Source organism: Bufo bufo, chromosome 6 (assembly GCF_905171765.1).
Source record: "Bufo bufo chromosome 6, aBufBuf1.1, whole genome shotgun sequence".
Taxonomy (NCBI): domain Eukaryota; kingdom Metazoa; phylum Chordata; class Amphibia; order Anura; family Bufonidae; genus Bufo; species Bufo bufo.
Genome location: NC_053394.1, coordinates 387,276,700 through 387,296,282, shown reverse-complemented (window position 1 = coordinate 387,296,282; position 19,583 = coordinate 387,276,700). Strand labels below are relative to the sequence as shown.

General features: G+C 44.6%; 1 pseudogene; it reads right to left on the bottom strand.

Annotated features, from left to right (window-relative positions):
* The window catches only part of LOC121005750, a 148,084-nt pseudogene that overhangs the window by 1,148 nt on the left and 127,353 nt on the right, over positions 1 to 19,583 (bottom strand).

Below are 19,583 nucleotides of genomic sequence, written 5' to 3'. Positions count from 1 at the left end.
AAACAGACCACAATCTAATAGTAGACCGAGGAGCATAACAAGGCCAGGTTGGCCTCCACTTTGATCAACTTCCATGCAACCTCCTCCCAATCAGTCATTTATAAATAAAACATTTCCTAGCGCTGAATGCCCTCTTAGTGCCCCACACACTAGTTATCTCCCCTCAGTGTCCCTTTCACAGTGGAATTCCCTCTTAGTGCCCTCTTCACATAACTGATGCTCCCTAAGGGCCTTTGCAGACGAGCGTTGGTCAAACTGCGAGTTAGCAGCTCAGCTCCCGGCCTGACCTCCCCGCGCTGATGGGGTTGCATAGCATTATATTGATTTATGATGCTATGTAACCCTTACAGTTTTGGAATGTATTGGATAACACTGGCAGCATTATGATAGTGTTATCCATTACATTCCAGAACTGTAAGGGTGCCATAGCATCATAAATCAATATAATGCTAAGTGACCCCCAACAGCACTGGGAGTTCAGCATGACCAACACTCGTCTGCAAGGGCCCTAAGTGCCCCCACTCAGTAGAATGTCCCCTTGATGTGTCCACACTGTAGTCATTCTAAAAACTGCTGTGTGCCATTTTTCATTGTTCTGTGAATGTAGCCTAGGGGTACTTTCACACTATCGGCAGGACGGATCCGACAGGCTGTTCACCCTGTCGGATCCGTCCTGCCGCTATTTCGCCTTGCCGCCGGACTGCCGCTCCGTCCTCATTGACTATAATGGGGACGGGGGCGGAGCTCCGGCGCAGCACGGCGAGAGGCCGCCGGACTAAAAAGGCGGACATGCTGTACTTTTAGTTCGGCGGCCTCTCGGCGTGCACTGCTGTGCTGCGCCGGAGCACCGCCCCGTCCCTATTGTAGTCAATGTGGACGGAGAGGCAGTCCGGCGGCACGGCAAAATAGCGGCAGGACGGATCCGACAGGGTGAACAGTCAGATCCGTCCTGCCGATAGTGTAAAAGTAGCCCTATCCTGCAGCCTTTCCCAATTACACAAACTACATATAGCGCCAAAGAATAATCCTGTGACCCGAAGTTCATCACTGCAGCTAGGACACTGTGCACACCGAGGTCTCTCCATATCTCAGTCCTGTCACTGTCAAGTAAACAAACTGCACGGCCCACACCATAACATCTTCCTTTTTTCATGCATTTATATTAAACGGGTTGTCTCATCAGAGACAATGGGGGCAATTCTCTAGGATATGCCCCACTCTCGTCTGGTAGGTGCGGTCCCGCCACTGGGACCCGCAGCTATCTCCTAAATGGATCCCCAAAAGTGATGGAGGGTGCACTGTGCATGCGCAGCACTGGCTCGGCACTGGCTTCGCTATTTCCATCAGGTCCTGGAAACAGTGGCTGGTCATGCACAGTACGCTCCCATTCACTTCTACGGGGAGAGCGCTTGGTGGTGGCCGGACCAGAGTCCTCCAGCCACCACTTTGGCCAGCTCTGTTCTCGATATAGGTGGGGGTCCCAGCGGTTGGACCTGCACCAATTAGACAATGGGGACATATCCTAGTGATATGCCCCCATTGTCTCAGATGAGACAACTCCTTTAAGTGCTTGCGCCTCATATATACTGTACACACCATCCAAAGATTATGAAAAGTATATCACTAGAGAGGAACCAATTTCTTGAAATGCATTTCAGAAAAAGGAACAAATAATTATTTTTTTAAATCAAATAATTTTTTTATTGATTACAAAAGAGAGTACAACAGAAATGTACAGAATACATTATACAATAAAATTGATTTGCAACAATGGTTAAGATTTAACATGAGTCCTATTGTATCTTAGTTGTTAACTGTCATGTATACTTATTACTTAAACTCATAATTACCCCCTTCTCCAACACCCCCCCCCCCCCACCCCACCGCCCAACCCTCCATTCCGGCATCAGCTGCTGCTTCTACTCGAGTTAACACCCATGCACATTTGTGCCTGCCAAGGTTCCCATAATTTCTCAAATTTGCTGGGACAGCCTCTTTTCTGGAAAATGGCCTTTTCATATACAATCATAGTGTTGACTTTGCACCTAAACTCCCCGATTGTGGGAGGCTCGGCCTGTATCCAGTGCTGAGCTATCAGCTTCCTAGCCACATACAGTAGTCTGCCTATAGCCAGTGTCAACACGTGTCCAGTACCCAATTCCGATACATAGCCTAAGATACACACTTTCCGGTCTTGCGGAATATTTACTGAGTCTGCTTTTTGTATAATATCAGTCACCTCTCTTCAGTATACAGTCAGGACCGCACATTTCCATAGCATGTCTATCAAGTCTGCAGGTTCCATATTACACCGAGGACACTTGGCATCTAATCTGTGACCAATTTGGTGTAAAAACACTAGCGTCTTGTACACTCTATGGATAATAAATAATTGCGAAAGCTTTCCACTTTCACTCAAAGATGACACAGGCACCGCCTCTAATATATCAGCCCATTGCTTTTTCGTGAGTTCACCCACATCTGTCTCCCATTTATGCATTCTAGTCAGTGGGTGAGATTCTAGGTATTTATCTAGTATCAATCGATATGTTAGACATATCATCCCCTTCTTTGCCCTCCCGAAACAATCAGATGCAACGCTGCGTCTCTTTGTGCCATTACGCTACCATTCTTAATCATCGTATGATATGCATGACGCAATCGCAGATATTGATAAAAGCGCCTGTGAGGGATGCCATATATTCCTCGAATACTGGTGAAGGATCTGAACACTCCACCCTCCAGGAGGTGACCCATTCTTATCACCCCTCTGTCCTTCCACTCATCAAATCCTGACAATTATTCGAACTCAGATAATACTGGATTTGGCCATATTGGGGTATATTCTGTGATTCCAGTGATTCCTCTCAACTGTTTAATCTTTTGCCACACTGAATACATTGTGTGTCTTATAGGAATTTCTGATCGCACTCTTTTCGCTTCCAGTCCCTCCAGTAGCATTATTAGGTCTCTACTTTTCAGGTGGTTTCTATATATCTGACCAGTCATGTCTGAGGTTTCTAATTCTAGCCATCCTTTGAAGTGCTGGCCTTGAGCTGCAAGGTAGTACATCCAGGGATTAGGAACTGCTAGGCCTTCCTCCGTTTTATAGTATTGTAGTGTCTCGAGCTTCATTCTAGCCTGTCCCCTATGCCATATTACAGTTGCAAGAAAAGGTATGTGAACCCTTTGGAATGATATGGATTTCTGCACAAATTGGTCATAAAATGTGATCTGATCTTCATCTAAGTCACAACAATAGACAATCACAGTCTGCTTAAACTAATAACACACATAGAATTAAATGTTACCATGTTTTTATTGAACACACCATGTAAACATTCACAGTGCAGGTGGAAAAAGTATGTGAACCCCTAGACTAATGGCATCTCCAAGAGCTAATTGGAGTGAAGTGTCAGCCAACTGAAGGCCAATCAATCTGATGAGTTGGATGTGTTGGTTACAGCTGCCCTGCCCTATAAAAAACACACACCAGTTCTGAGTTTGCTTTTCACAAGAAGCATTGCCTGATCTGAATGATGCCTCACTCAAAAGAGCTCTCAGAAGACCTACGATTAAGAATTGTTGACTTGCATAAAGCTGGAAAGGGTTATAAAAGTATCTCCAAAAGCCTTGCGGTTCATCAGTCCACGGTAAGACAAATTGTCTATAAATTGAGAAATTTCAGCACTGCTACTACTCTCCCTAGGAGTGGCCGTCCTGTTAAGATGACTGCAAGAGCACAGCGCAGACTGCTCAATGAGGTGAAGAAGAATCCTAGAGTGTCAGCTAAAGACTTACAAAAGTCTCTGCCATATGCTAACATCCCTGTTAGCAAATCTACGATACGTAAAACCCTAAACAAGAATGGATTTCATGGGAGGATACCACAGAGGAAGCCACTGCTGTCCAAAAAAAACATTGCTGCACGTTTACAGTTTGCACAAGAGCACCTGGATGTTCCACAGCAGTACTGGCAAAATATTCTGTGGACAGATAAAACCAAAGTTGAGTTGTTTGGAAGAAACACACAACACTATATGTGGAGAAAAAGAAGCACAAAACACCAAAATCAAAACCTCATCCCAACTGTGAAGTATGGTGGTGGGGGCATCATGGTTTGGGGCTGCTTTGCTGTGTCAGGGCTGGACGGATTGCTATCATCGAAGGAAAAAAGTAATTCCCAAGTTTATCAAGACATTTTGCAGGAGAACTTAAGGCCATCTGTCCACCAGCTGAAGCTCAACAGAAGATGGGTGTTGCAACAGGACAACGACCCAAAGCATAGACGTAAATCAACAACAGAATGGCTTAAACAGAAGAAAATACGCCTTCTGGAGTGGCCCAGTCAGAGTCCTGACCTCAACCCGATTGAGATGCTGTGGCATGACCTCAAGAAAGCGATTCACACCAGACATCCCAAGAATATTGCTGAACTGAAACAGTTCTGTAAAGAGGAATGGTCAAGAATTACTCCTGACCGTTGTGCACGTCTGATCTGCAACTACAGGAAACGTTTGGTTGAAGTTATTGCTGCCAAAGGAGGTTCAACCAGTTAATAAATCAAAGGGTTCACATACTTTTTGTTTACATGGTGTGTTCAATAAAAACATGGTAAAATTTTATTATTTGTGTGTTATTAGTTTAAGCAGACTGTGATTGTCTATTGTTGTGACTTAGATGAAGATCAGATCACATTTTATGACCAATTTGTGCAGAAATCCATATCATTCCAAAGGGTTCACATACTTTTTCTTGCAACTGTATGTCTCTAAATATCGAGTCAATCCTTTTGAACCTGTCCATTGGCAGCCAGACTGGGGTATTGTGTAGAATGTACAAAAGCTGTGGCATCAAAACCATCTTGAGTAGGTTCGTTCTACCCACTACTGATAATTTGCACCAAGCCTTGCCTGTATTACAAAGGTTCGTTAACAGTGGGGTAAGATTTAATTCCTCAAAATCTTTAATTCTAGGGGATATTTTATTACCCAGATATTTGAACTCTTCTACACATGGGATACTTTTATCTAGCATCACCTGTGATCTTGGCTGACCATCTATAAGCATTAGTGCAGACTTAAGCCAATTGATTGTTAAGCCTGATAGTTGGGCAAATCTGTTAATGAGAGACATTACAGCCAGCAAAATAACTTTTATCTGTCTGTTAGTTAGGTGGGCGTCGGCGGCCATTTTGTGCAAGTTCAGTGCACCAGCAGAGCATATGTGCCAGGGACAATAATTTAACACTTTTAGATCAGTGGGCAACATATACCCATTTTATAAGTGCACCTGCACTGCATATGTGCCAGGGGAAGGCAAAATAATATAGTGAATCGTTCTGTGAGTCCAATACAAGCGTTCGATACTGCTGTTATATTCCTGTATTAAAAAACACCCATTTTGTGCAAGATAATACATTTGCGGCCTTTGCTGCCTTTGTGACAGTCCAATACAAGCGTTAAATACAAGCGTTAAATACCAATATATGAGTGCCAGTCCTTTATACTATATTAATTCAACTAAGCGTTAACATTTGCAGCCTTTGCTGCATTTCTGACAGTCAAATACAAGCTTTAAATACTGCAGTTATATTCTGGTATTAAAAAAAACACAAATTTTGGGCAAGATACTACATTTGCGGCCTTTGCTGCATTTCTGACAGTCCAATACAACCAGTTAATACTGCTGTTACATTGTTGGTTGACAAATTCTCATTTTTTGTGACTGTGAAGTAATTGTACAAAATTCGCCTGTCACACTGTTGTGTGACCTCAAGAAATATTTCTCTTTATGACACCGGCACTGCCTTACTGTCAGTGAACTTAATCGTTGACTATTGGTGGTTACATTGTTACCTGACATAAACCATCTGTTAGTTTGGTGGGTGAACGCAAAGAATGAGGAGAGCGTCAAATAAGGGACGTGGCCCTGGTCGTGGTGCTGCTGGTGGAGCTCCTGTTACAGGGAGAGGACGTGGTCGATCTGTGCCAGCTACACGCACAAGTGAAACACCTTCCTCAGGTGCGAGTAGGCGACAGAACCTTCAGCGTTATTTGGTAGGGCCAAATGCGGCTCTACGAAAGGTGAGGCTTGAACAAGTACAAGCGATAGTAGATTAGGTTGCTGACAGTGCCTCCAGTTCCTTCACATTATCTCCCACCCAGTCTCCTGCTGAAAGATCAGAGATGGCACCTACAGCCCATGTCCATTAGTCTTTCACCTCACCCCCTTGCAAATCAGCCAAGCAGTCTGAGCCCCAAGTCATGCAGCAGTCTCTTCTGCTTTTTGATGACTCTGTTAGCAGGGTTTCCCAGGGCCATCCACATAGCCCTGCCCCAGAAGTGGAAGAAATTGAGTGCACCGATGCCCAACCACTTATATTTCAGGATGAGTACATGGGAGGACCATCGCAGCACGTTTCTGATGACAAAACACAGGTGCCAACTGCTGCGGCTTTTTGCAGTCTGCAGACCGACAAGGAGGGCAGGGGTAAAGAGTGGGTGGAAGATGATGTGGAGGATGATGAGGTACTAGGCCCCACATGGAATCAAGGTCATGCGAATGACCTGTCTAGTTCGGAGGAAGAGGCGGTGGTCGCACAGAGGCACCAGCACAGCAAAAGAGGGAGCAGGGTGCAAAAGCGTCTGTTACATTCTTGGGTGACATTTTACAATTTTTGCCGTGAATAAACCCCTGATCTGCATAGTTGACAGGGACCGACATTTTAAAAAATCGTCTGTTCCATCGGTGGGTGACATTAACCCATTTTTGCAGATGAAAAACCCCTGATCTGCATAGGTGACATGGACTTCAATTTCTAAAATTCCTTTCATTCGATCCTTCCGCTTGTGCTTTAATAACTTGTCCCACATTTCCGCTCGATCACATTTCAGCGATTGACCTCCCTTGGATGTGGTCTCTCTTTCTCACGCTCCCTCTCCGGCGCGGAACCCCGATTCCCCGCTACCCGTGATCACCATGGTAGGCGCATAAAAGAACATCGAAAGTTGATAGAGAAGATATCCAATTGGATCGTGGACATCACGGGGACGTGCGACATGGTGAAGCAGTATGTGTGCACACGCCTGCCCCCTTCAACTTCTAGGTCTCCAAATTGGGCACATGGCCTGAGCTTGCCCTTTATGTCTTGGAGGTGCTGGCCTGCTCTGCAGCCAGTGTATTGTCTGAACGTTTGTTTAGCATGGCAGAAGGGGGTTATCAAAGAGAAGCGCAGCCGCCTGTCCACAGCCAATGTGGACAAGCTCACGTTCATTAAAATGAACCAGGCAGGGATCCCACAGGACTTGTCCGTACCTTGTGCAGAATAGACATGTATACCGGCCTCACCTAGCCATTGTTGTACTCCAGCGCACCTTCTCTTTGTTTTATTTTTTATATTTCGCAATGTTTTGGGGTTTACCCAAATTTAAACAAAACAAAAAACTAGTGTTGGCTACCTCCTCCTCCTCCACCACCGCTTCCACCTATACCGCCACATCCACCGCCTCCTCAACCTCCTACTCCATATGGACCTCCTCCTCCTAGATCAAGATTATAATTTTTTATTTTTACGTATTTGTTATTTTAAGTCATTTCCCTATCCCTTGCCATGCTCTTAACAACATTTTGCTGCCATTTGCAGCCCTCTAGCCCTTTCCATGACTTTTTTAGAGTCATTTTAGTGCTCCAAAGTTCGGGTCCCCATTGACTTCAATGGGGTTGGGGTTCGGGGTCAAGTACGGGTCCTGAACTCGAACTTTTTTGTGAAGTTCGGCCGAACCCGTTGAACTCGAACATCCAGGTGTCACCTCAACTCTAATGACAACGCAATGTTTCCTGTGCATCTCGCAATCTATCACTATTTTGTTCATTTGGGACCTGAGTAAAGGCTATCTCCACTGCCTGCATGTCTGAGTGTATTTGAGCATCTGTCTCCTTAGATTTGGATTTGATCCTGCCGATGGACTTAATTAAGATTCCCCTCATATATGCCTTTGATGCCTCCCATACTGAGTGGGCAGAGTCTGTACCCTCATTAATTTCAAAATATTCCTTCATGGCAGCTTTTACATCTTCCATTTCACCCATAAGATTTAACCAGAAGGCGTTAAGACGCCAGATTCTAGGCCCCGGTCTAGTGCCTCTGGACAGGTCCAAGTCCACATTCAACGGTGAATCATCCGACAGTGTTCTGATTAAATAATCAGACTTATTCACTAATGGGTACATGTGCATGTTTGCCAACCCCATATCAATCCTAGAAAGAGACCTTTACGTGGAAGAGCAGCAAGAGTATTTATTTTCCCCTGGGTGCATTTCCCTCCATATCTGTTAGGCCCACCTCCCTCAGTAATCTACCAAAGGGAGTTTCCATTCCAGTTGACACTCTGCACTTGTCTAGTACTTCGTTAATTACATTATTAAATTCCCCAAATATCAAGCCTGGAATGTCAGGATATTCCGCCATAAACTCCAGCACCATTTTCAGCAGCACTAAGGTGTAAGGCGGGGGAATATATTGTTACCAGCACCATCTTCATTCTATTAATTGCACAGTGAACACATATGAACCTCCCCTCTACATCCACAAATTCCCGTATACATTTGAAGCGTATATTCTTATTAACAAGTCACTCACTCTCCTGGAATATGCAGAGAAGACCAAGTGCACAGAATAGCCAACTCAAGATTTTTGGAGCAATTGCACTTTTGATTTAGTCATATGCGTTTCCTGTAGGGAGCAGATGGCTGGCTGGTATCTCGATAAATATCTAAATATGCCATGTCTTTTTTTAGCCTCCGCCATTCCCCGCACATTCCAACTAAATCACTTTGGTCATAGACGCAATTACATTCTTTAAATTTACAAAAGTGTTTACCAGTTGTCCACATTTTCCCATCCCAAAACTGCCATTTCTTCCATATAAGCATGCCGATACCGGAATGATCCCTCCCGCCCCCCTCCCCTCAGTGAAAACAAAACGTATTCAGATTTTCCAATATTACTTTCATAACATAGGGCTAACCATAAAAACCTAGCCCAACAATCTCTACTGCAAACTTCAGTCCAGTACTTAAGTGCGTTAAAAACTCGCATCGGTACGTATATAACGGTACTACTCACGCTGAGAATTCCTTTTTAAGTCCACAATAGGAACTTTAATCTCAACAATGGAATTATACTGAGTTTACTCACTGAGTGAATATTTCAGGTGCCCAAATTCCGATTTCTGAGCTGCCGTTCATTCTTGTCTAGCCATTGTAGTGCAGCATCCGGGTCTTCGAAAAAACAGTGCAGATCCTAAGGCGACTACCCTCAGCTTGGCTGGAAACATCATGGAGTATTGTATTTGGAATCCACAGAGTCGTCTTTTTATTTCCACAAAGCGGGCTCTTTTCTTCTGTACTTCAGATGAATAATCTGGGAATATGGAGACCTGTACGCCGTTTATCGTGAGCTCCGAGTGGTCCCTGGATTGCTGTAGTATAGCGTCTCTATATTTATAGTGCAATATCTTTGCTAGGATTGGGCGAGGTGGGCGTCCAGAAGGCAATGGTCTTGTAGGGACGCGATGTGCTCTCTCCACCGCATATAAGGACGATAGGCCTTTGTCTTTGAACTTTTCAGCTATCCACTTTTCAATAAATTCAGTAGCATTCACACCCTCCACTTTTTCTGGCACCCCAACAAGCCCGATATTATTCCGGCGTCACCGGTTGTCAAGGTCGTCTGTTTTAGCATATAATGCAGCGATATCTTAGGCGGTTACTTTGGCTGCTTTTTGAAGCGGTTTGACCCCATCTTCCATTTCTGACACCCTTCGCTCTACCTCAGTAGTGTCTGCTACTTTGTGCAGATCATGACGTATGATAGAAAGGTCCTCTTTAAGGCTACCAAATTGTGTATTCAAACTTTTAAGGGTGTTACTGCAGCTTGCTATGGCAGCCATTACATCTTTCAAATTGGGTTCTGCTGTCTCCTCCTCCTGACCTTGTGCTTTTGATTCTGCACTATATTGCTGCTTATGGGATAGCTGGGACACCTGCACTGTCTGCTCATCTTCTGATGAACTCTCCTTGCCTTCTGACGCAGATTGAACCCTTTCCGAATCTCCCCACCTCTCCTTCAAGCTCTTTTGAGGCTTATGTGCATACTTCTCCAGGCGCGCTGCTATCTCCTGGCACACTCTCCTCCTCGTCGGCGCCATATTGAATCCGTGCCTCCTGCTCCGGTTTCATCTGAGTTTTGCCCTTTCTTAGCATTCTGCTGGCCTCTGGTCAAGGAGTGCACCTCTGCGGAGCTAGATGTCCCCTTGGGGGTAAGTTGGACAGCAATGGTTTGCTGTAGACAGGCTGGAAGTCAGGATCCTAGCAGGAGCTCCGGGACGCACGTCTTACACCATGCTCAGTCAGGCCCCGCCCCCGGGAAACTAATAAATTTGACCGGGGGGGCGTGGCCTGACTGGGGATGTGAGTGGACGTGCAGCGCTGAGCTCCCGGCTGAACATCCTGTAATCTATTCTTCTCCCCGTCCATCTGGGGCTGTAACGGCTCACCGACACAACAAAGTCCTTCCCCAGGGGTCCTGCTACCGTACCGCTCCGCCATGCGCCCTCAAAAGGCCAAAGAGAAGGAGGGAAAGGATGGTGAAAGCGCCACCCCAGCAAGGCAAGATGGAGCCGGATAGTCAGTGAAGCTGCTGGATGTGGCAGCGCGACTGGAAAAGTTTGCTCACACCATTGAATCTGTTCATCCTAGGACGGCCCTGAACGCATACGCTGCCGCTGTTAAGAGGAATCCTCCAGTGCCTCCATCCCAAGATGACAACATTCCAGAGGACTCTGAGGTCAGTGATCTTAATGGCAGGATGGCCACCTCAGCGCTTGAGCCTACTATCAAGGATGTCTTTTCAGCGGTGTTACAATGCAATAATGCAATCACTGCGCTTACTACCAATGTGGGTGGCCTGAAAGAGGATGTAGGGCTACTAAGGCAAGACATGAGGCAAGTCAAAGAGCGTATGAGTGAAATAAAGGGCCGCTTAAGTAATTTGGTAGACCAAATGCCGCCAGTTAAAATGGACATGCAGCGGGTGATTCACAATGTCCCCATGCTTATCTCCAAAACGGACGACCTGAAAAACAGGCTGCGGCGAAATAATGTGCGCATGATTGGTGTGCCAGAACGTACCGAAGGAACAGATGCTGTTACATTTGTGGAAAAGTGGCTAACAGAAAAAATAGGAAAGGAAAAGCTGTCTCCTCTGTATGCTGTGAAATGGGCACACAGGGTGCCGTTTCACCCCCCCCCCCCCACCAGCAGGGGCACCACCGCGCCCTTTATTGCTTAGAGTCCTCCATTTTCGTGACCGGGATGCCATTTTGAGAGGAGCAAGAAACTGCACTGATCTGACAATTGATGGGAACCGGATCGCTTTGTTTTCCGACTTCTCACCTGACGTTCAAAAGAAGCGTGCATGTTTTATTGGTGTTAAACGCAGACTGCGACTATTACAGCTTCCATATTTTATGCTATATCCTGCGAAACTGCGAGTCGTGGCGAAAGATAAAACGCACTTATTTGAAGACCCGGGTGTGGCATGTCAGTGGTTGGACTCCACTGAAAAGGATTTAAGGGAGGGCCCTTAATCTGCTGATTGCCACAAGTTATTCTGCTATCACCTTCTACCTTTAGACAGGGCACTAGAAGGGGAAGAGGGAATAGGAAGAAACAAAAACAAAAATATAGGGAAGCAAGGTTACAAACGCAAACAGGTATCCTGGAAACGATAGAGGAGGAACCTGTCAGTGAGGAGACCCTGGTGGTTAATTTGTCCGGGATCGAATTGCCCCGGGACTGTGAACGAGTGCTCAATAAGGGCCTCAATTACAGTCTCACGGAACAGTTCGATCCAGTACAATTCGAGATAGACCTATTTAAAGCCACCAGAAAACTTAACCTTAAAAGAATATATGAGAACCCTATAGCTCCCAAAATACCTCCTATCCACCTTGAAGGGGAACGACCTATGAGTATCGGCCCTCTAGGTTTCAGCATCAATGCTAACTTTAGCGATGAGGAAATCTCTTGCCTTGAGGCCTTGACAGATTCCGTGTTGAGGGATCAGGCACAGGATATTGAATGCTCTGCGTTTACAGGGGGCATTCGCTCTACCTATTGTCCCCCCTTGCCCGCCGGCTCTAGCATTGACCTCTTCCAGCAAAGAGTGTTGGAAGAGGTTAAGGCTTTGGTATATCCCCGTGCTGAAAATAATCTCACAGATGCAGAGAAAAAAGCCTTAAAGTGGCTGAAAAATAGAGAGGATCTAGTGGTGAAGCAGGCGGACAAGGGGGGTAATATAGTGATACTGAGCAAGTCTTACTATGTTTCCGAAGCACTTAGACAATTGGATGACAGACAGGTGTATGAGAAATTGTGTACTGATCCCACTTGGAAAATCCAAAATATTCTGCGCAGGTTTTTACATACATACGTAGAGAAAAATGTAGTATCACGCCAGCAGGCTGAAAAACTGCTTCCGACTTTTCCAAGACGCCCCACCTGGTATTTTTTGCCTAAAATACACAAGTCACTGACCCAGCCCCCTGGGCGACCTATTGTCTCCGGGACTGGGTCAGTGACCGAACCGGTGTCCAGGTACATAGATTGGCTTTTGAGACCTATTGTTAAGATGATACCCTCACATTTGAGGGACACGTCGGACCTCCTCCGGTCACTGACCGATATTCAGTGGCAGGAGGAATTCCGACTTGTATCCCTCGATGTGGAGAGTCTCTATACCCGGATCCCTCAGGATAAGGGCATTGAGGCAGTGATGGAAGTCCTACAGAACACAGATAGAAGTGAGGACTTCAAGATGTTCATCACGGAAGGCCTGAAACTAATTCTCACTAACAATGCCTTTATGTTCGGAGATTCCTGGTATAAACAAAGAGTCGGTACCGCGATGGGGACCCCAGTGGCGTGTACTTTTGCCAATCTGTACCTGGCCCGGTTCGAAGACCGTTTTGTGTACTCGAGTTCTAATCCATTTCTGAAATATATGCATGCCTATTACAGATTCGTGGATGATGTTTTCATCATATGGTCCAGCGACGAGGCACATTTCCGGGCTTTCGTGGATTACTTGAATACACGGAATGACATGAACATGCGATTTACTTACCAGTTTGGGGGCAATAAAATCGAGTTTCTGGATGTAGTGGTATCAGTGGTGGAGGGGGAGTTGGTGACGGAAGGTTTTCGCAAGCCGACCGCCGCCAACTCCCTCCTCCATTTCTCCAGCTATCACCCAAGCACAGTAAAACAATCAGTGCCATATGGCCAATTCAGAAGACTTGCGCGTATAAATACCACCTCAATGAGTTATGATAAACAGGCGCAGGATCTGCGCGCTAGGCTGAGACGTAGAGGGTATCCCCCAGACTTGTTGAATCAAGCTATGACAAAAGCGTCACAAGTACATCAGACAGAAGTAAGGGAGGGTAAACCCTCAATAAAAGGGCCCCCACCCTTCGCCTTTTCCTTTAAATTCAGTCCTATGGCCGATAAGATAAAACAGGTCATAAAGAAAAATTTGAGTATCCTAGTGAGGGACGATTCCCTAAAACAATTGAAAGACCTGAAACCAGTGATAGCGTTTAGAAGATGCCATACTATACGCGATCAAGTGGTAACTAGCCATTTAAAAAAAAAACGTCTCACATGGCTGTCTGAACAGAGACCAAAAGGGAATAGGAGTTGCAGAAGCTGTTCCTTCTGCAGCTTCAATTCCCAATTACAAGTGATCTCTGTTGCAGCTATAGAACATAGGGTTTATCCACTTATTACCTGCCGCAGCAAATTTGTGGTTTATATATTTTTATGTAGATGCGGACGCTTCTACATCGGAAAAACTAGCCGCTGCTTATTTGAAAGATTCCGCGAACACCTAAACTCCTTAACCCCTTAAGGACTCAGCCCTATTTCACCTTAAGGACTTGGCCATTTTTTGCAAATCTGACCAGTGTCACTTTAAGTGCTCATAACTTTAAAACGCATTGACTTATCCAGGCCGTTCTGAGATTGTTTTTTCGTCACATATTGTACTTTATGACACTGCTAAAATTGGGTCAAAAAAGTTAATTTTTTGGCATAAAAAAAATACCATATTTACCAAAAATTTAGAAAAATTAGCAAATTTCAAAGTTTCAGTTTCTCTACTTCTGTAATACACAGTAATACCCCCAAAAATTGTGATGACTTTACATTCCCCATATGTCTACTTCATGTTTGTAGCATTTTGGGAATGATATTTTATTTTTTGGGGATGTTACAAGGCTTAGAAGTTTAGAAGCAAATCTTGAAATTTTTCTGAAATTTACAAAAACCCAATTTATAGGGACCACTACAGGTCTGAAGTCACTTTGCGAGGCTTACATAATAGAAACCGCCCAAAAATGACCCCATTCTATAAACTACACCCCTCAAGGTATTCAAAACTGATTTTACAAACTTCGTTAACCCTTTAGGTGTTGCACAAGAGTTATTGGCAAATGGGGATGAAATTTGAGAATTTATTTTTTTTGCCTAATTTTCCATTTTAACCAATTTTTTCCACTAACAAAGCAAGGGTTAACAGCCAAACAAGACTGTATCTTTATTGCCCTGACTCTGCCGTTTACAGAAACACCCCATATGTGGCCGTAAACTACTGTACGGGCACACAGTAGGGCGTAGAGGGAAAGGTGTGCTGAATGGTTTTTGGAAGCCAGATTTTGCTGGACTGGTTTTTTGACACCATGTCCCATTTGAAGCCCCCCTGATGCACCCCTAGAGTAGAAACTCCATAAAAGTGACCCCATCTAAGAAACTACACCCCTCAAGGTATTCAAAACTGATTTTACAAACTTTGTTAACCCTTTAGGTGTTGCACAAGATTTAATGGAAAATAGAAATACAATTTCAAAATTTCACTTTTTTGGCAGATTTTCCATTTTAATATTTTTTTTCCAGTTACAAAGCAAGGGTTAACAGCCAAACAAAACTCATTATTTATGGCCCTGATTCTGTAGTTTACAGAAACACCCCATATGTGGTCGTAAACCGCTGTACGGGCACACGGCAGGGTGCAGAAGGAAAGGAATGCCATACGGTTTTTGGAAGGCAGCTTTTGCTGGACTGGTTTTTTGACACCATGTCCCATTTGAAGCCCCCCTGATGCACCCCAAGAGTAGAAAAAAAGTGACCCCATTTTAGAAACTACGGGATAGGGTGGCAGTTTTGTTGGTACTAGTTTAGGGTACATATGATTTTTGGTTGCTCTATATTACACTTTTTTTTGCGGCAAGGTAACAAGAAATAGATTTTTTGGCACGTTTTTTTTTTTGTTATTTACAACATTCATCTGACAGGTTAGATCATGTGGTAATTTTATAGAGCAGGTTGTCACGGATGCGGCGATACCTAATATGTATACAATTTTTTTTATTTATGTAAGTTTTACACAATGATTTCATTTTTAAAACAAAAAAAATGTTTTAGTGTCTCCATAGTCTAAGAGCCATAGTTTTTTCAGTTTTTGGGCGATTATCTTAAGTAGGGTCTCATTTTTTGCGGGATGAGATGACGGTTTGAGTGGCACTATTTTGGGGTGCATATGACTTTTTGATCACTTGCTATTACACTTTTTGTGACGCAAGATGACAAAAAATAGCTTTTTTTACACCGTTTTTATTTTTATTTTTTTACGGTGGTCACCTGAGGGGTTAGGTCATGTGATATTTTTATAGAGCTGGTCGATACGGACGCGGCAATACCTAATATGTATACTTTTTTTTTAATTTATTTAAGTTTTACACAATGATTTCATTTTTAACAAAAAAAATCATGTTTTAGTGTTTCCATAGTCTAAGAGCCATAGTTTTTTCAGTTTTTGGGCGATTATCTTGGGTAGGGTATGATTTTTGCGGGATGAGATGTCGGTTTGATTGGTACTATTTTGGCGTACATGCGACTTTTTTGATCACTTTTATTACCTTTTTTGGAAAGTAAGGTGGGCAAAATTTCAATTTCCTAATAGTTTTTATTTTTATGGCGTTCACCGTGCGGGGAAAGTAACATGACCGTTTTATAGATCAGGTCGTTACAGACGCGGCGATACCAAACATGTGTAGGGAATTTTATTTTTTTCATTTTTAATCAGTGATAAATGTGTTTTTTGATTTTTACTTTTTTTTTCACTTTTTTTTTTACCCAGACCCACTTGGTTCTTGAAGATCTAGTGGGTCTGATGTCTGTGTAATACAGTACAGTACAATATATATTGTACTGTACTTTACTTACACTTTGTCTGAACAGATCTCTGTCTTTAGCACAGATCTGTTCAGCACCATGGACAGCAGGATGCCCGAGAGGCGTCCTGTTGCCATGGGAACCTTCCCCGTCTGCTCAGTACTGCTCAGAACTTCGCAGACGGGGAAGGGTAAGGAGAGGATCTGTCGGAGGGCTGTCTGGGAGCTCTCTCCCTCTCCATCGGGGGGCTGCAAAGGCACAGCAGCCCCCCGATGGGAGAGGGAGGGAGCTCCCTCTTACTGTTAACTTTTTCCATACAGCGGTCCGTGCGGCTGACATCAATGTGCTGGCACCCTGGTATACCCACTGAACACCAACGATTATTCAAGGGGAGGCGGGCGGGGGATCGCGATCCCGCCTGCCGCACCGCCCCCACCGCCCACAACTCCCCCCCCTGCACCACCCGCCGGCAAAAAATCATGCAGGGGTGCAGGGGGGGTGTAAAATATATATTTTAGGGACACTAAAGTTTCTGATCCCCGCGGTCAGGGCCCGCGGGGATCAGAAACTGCAGAAAGCGCAGCAAACCGCAGGTCTGAATTGACCTGCGGTTTTCTGCGATCGCCGATGCGGGGGGGTCAAATGACCCCCCCCCCCCCTGCATGGTTACGGGATGCCGGCTGAATGATTTCAGCCGAAATCCCGTTCCGATTAACCCCTGGGGCGCCGGAATACCGATTTCAAGTTATGACGTACCGGTACGTCATGGGTCCTTAAGGACTCGGGACCCATGCCGTACCGATACGTCCTAAGTCCTTAAGGGGTTAAAAACAGGAAAGGGTGTTCCGCGGTTAATAGATCATGTGAACAGGGCACATAGTGGAAATCCCAATGTGCTGACTTTTGCTGGCCTTGAAGTAGTTAACCGCACTGAAAGAGGTGGTGACAGAGAAAGGGAGCTTCTGAGAAGAGAAACTATATGGATCCTATGCACGGATGCATTGGGTCCGCTGGGACTAAATGAAAAAATAGATATGAGCGTATTTTTGTAATGAACCACCCTTGCTTATTGTATTTTCGTATTTTGATTTGTTCTTATTGGTTTATGTATGTTCACATATGCACCTTACATCATTGAAGAGGTCCCGCCTGACTGTAATCCCTGCCCTCCCTCTTGAGAGGCCAGGTGTTGATTACTTAGTAATTAAGCAAATTACTGCGATGATGCGGCTTCCTGTGCACTATAAGAAGGTGCCGTGACCTCTTCAGTGTTGGAAAGCCAGAAGAAGCGCATACACGCGCGAAACGGCTGTCGCTTACTTGCTGCTGTATCTGCAACCCTTGCACCCCCCTCCTGCCATGGAATAAAGTTACCTGCCTATCAACGGTGAGTGCCGCTCGTTTTGTTTTCTTTTTCTTTTTATCACCTTCTACCTTTTGTCTATACGGACAGATGATAAATGCGGGGTCATGTTGTTGGTTAGATGCCTGCACATAAAGGTGTGGGGGGCAGACTGAAGGCTTGAGTCAAGGCTCTACCCAGTACTGGAGACGGCATTTATTAATGTTTGCACTATGTCCTTTTCATCAGTTAGGAGTGTTATACTATAAGGGGGGAGATCTGATATATGCTAGCATAGCTGGGAATGTATGCCACTTGCTAGTTTTTATTCAACGTTCCCCTTGTTTGCTATTGCATATCTGTTTGTATTCCCCAAGTTCAGGAAATTATTCTCCCCAGGGCTTCACGTGTATGTGAAATGTCTTTATTTGTTATGTATGGGTTGGGAGGGGGGGTGGGAGTGACTGTGAGACCTTATTGACTAGACACCAGTGGTTATAGGTGTATGACCGGGGCGAGGCTGCTTACGGTCCTGTACTGCTATGGTTTAAAAAACATAAATGGGTACCCTTAGAATAATTGCCTGGAATGTGAGGAGGCTGACCCAACCTGCTAAACGCAATGCCGTCTTTTATGTCTTGCAAATGTATCAACCGGCAATTCTGTGCCTCTCAGAAACTCATCTCACTTCTGAGAGAACACATCTTGTTCATAAGGCTTGGGTGGCACAGAGGTTTCATTCCTCCTACTCCACGCAATCGAGAGGGGTGAGCGTGTTGGTGCATAGAAAGGTTCCCTTTATATCGAGGGAGGTACATGTGGATGAGGAGGGTCGCTTTATATGTATTAACTGCTCTGTGTTTCATTACCAAATGATACTAGTGGCAGTTTATATACAGTCAGGTCCATAAATATTGGGACATCGACACAATTCTAACATTTTTGGCTCTATACACCACCACAATGGATTTGAAATAAAACGAATAAGATGTGCTTTAACTGCAGACTGTCAGCTTTAATTTGAGGGTATTTACATCCAAATCAGGTGAACGGTGTAGGAGTTACAACACTTTGCATATGTGCCTCCCACTTGTTAAGGGACCAAAAGTAATGGGACAGAATAATCATAAATCAAACTTTCACTTTTTAATACTTCGTTGCAAATCCTTTGCAGTCAATTACAGCCTGAAGTCTGGAACGCATAGACATCACCAGACGCTGGGTTTCATCCCTGGTGATGCTCTGCCAGGCCTCTACTGAAACTGTCTTCAGTTCCTGCTTGTTCTTGGGGTATTTTCCCTTCAGTTTTGTCTTTAGCAAGTGAAATGCATGCTCAATCAGAATCAGGTCAGGTGATTGACTTGGCCATTGCATAACATTCCACTTCTTTTCCTTAAAAAACTCTTTGGTTGCTTTTGCAGTATGCTTTGGGTCATTGTCCATCTGCACTGTGAAACGCCGTCCAATGAGTTCTGAAGCATTTGGCTGAATATGAACAGATAATTTTGCCCAAAACACTTCAGAATTCATCCTGCTGCTTTTGTCAGCAGTCACATCATCAATAAATACAAGAGAACCAGTTCCATTAGCAGCCATACATGCCCACGCCATGACACTACCACCACCATGCTTCACTGATGAGGTGGTATGCTTAGGATCATGAGCAGTTCCTTTCCTTCTCCATACTCTTCTCTTCCAATGGTCTCATCTGTCCATAGGATGTTGTTCCAGAACTGTGAAGGCTTTTTCAGATGACGTTTGGCAAACTCTAATCTGGCCTTCTTGTTTTTGAGGCTGACCAATGGGTTTACATCTTGTGCTGAACCCTCTGTATTCACTCTGGTGAAGTCTTCTCTTGATTGTTGACTTTGACACACATACACCTACCTCCTGGAGAGTGTTCTTGATCTGGCCAACTGTTGTGAAGGGCGTTTTCTTCACCAGG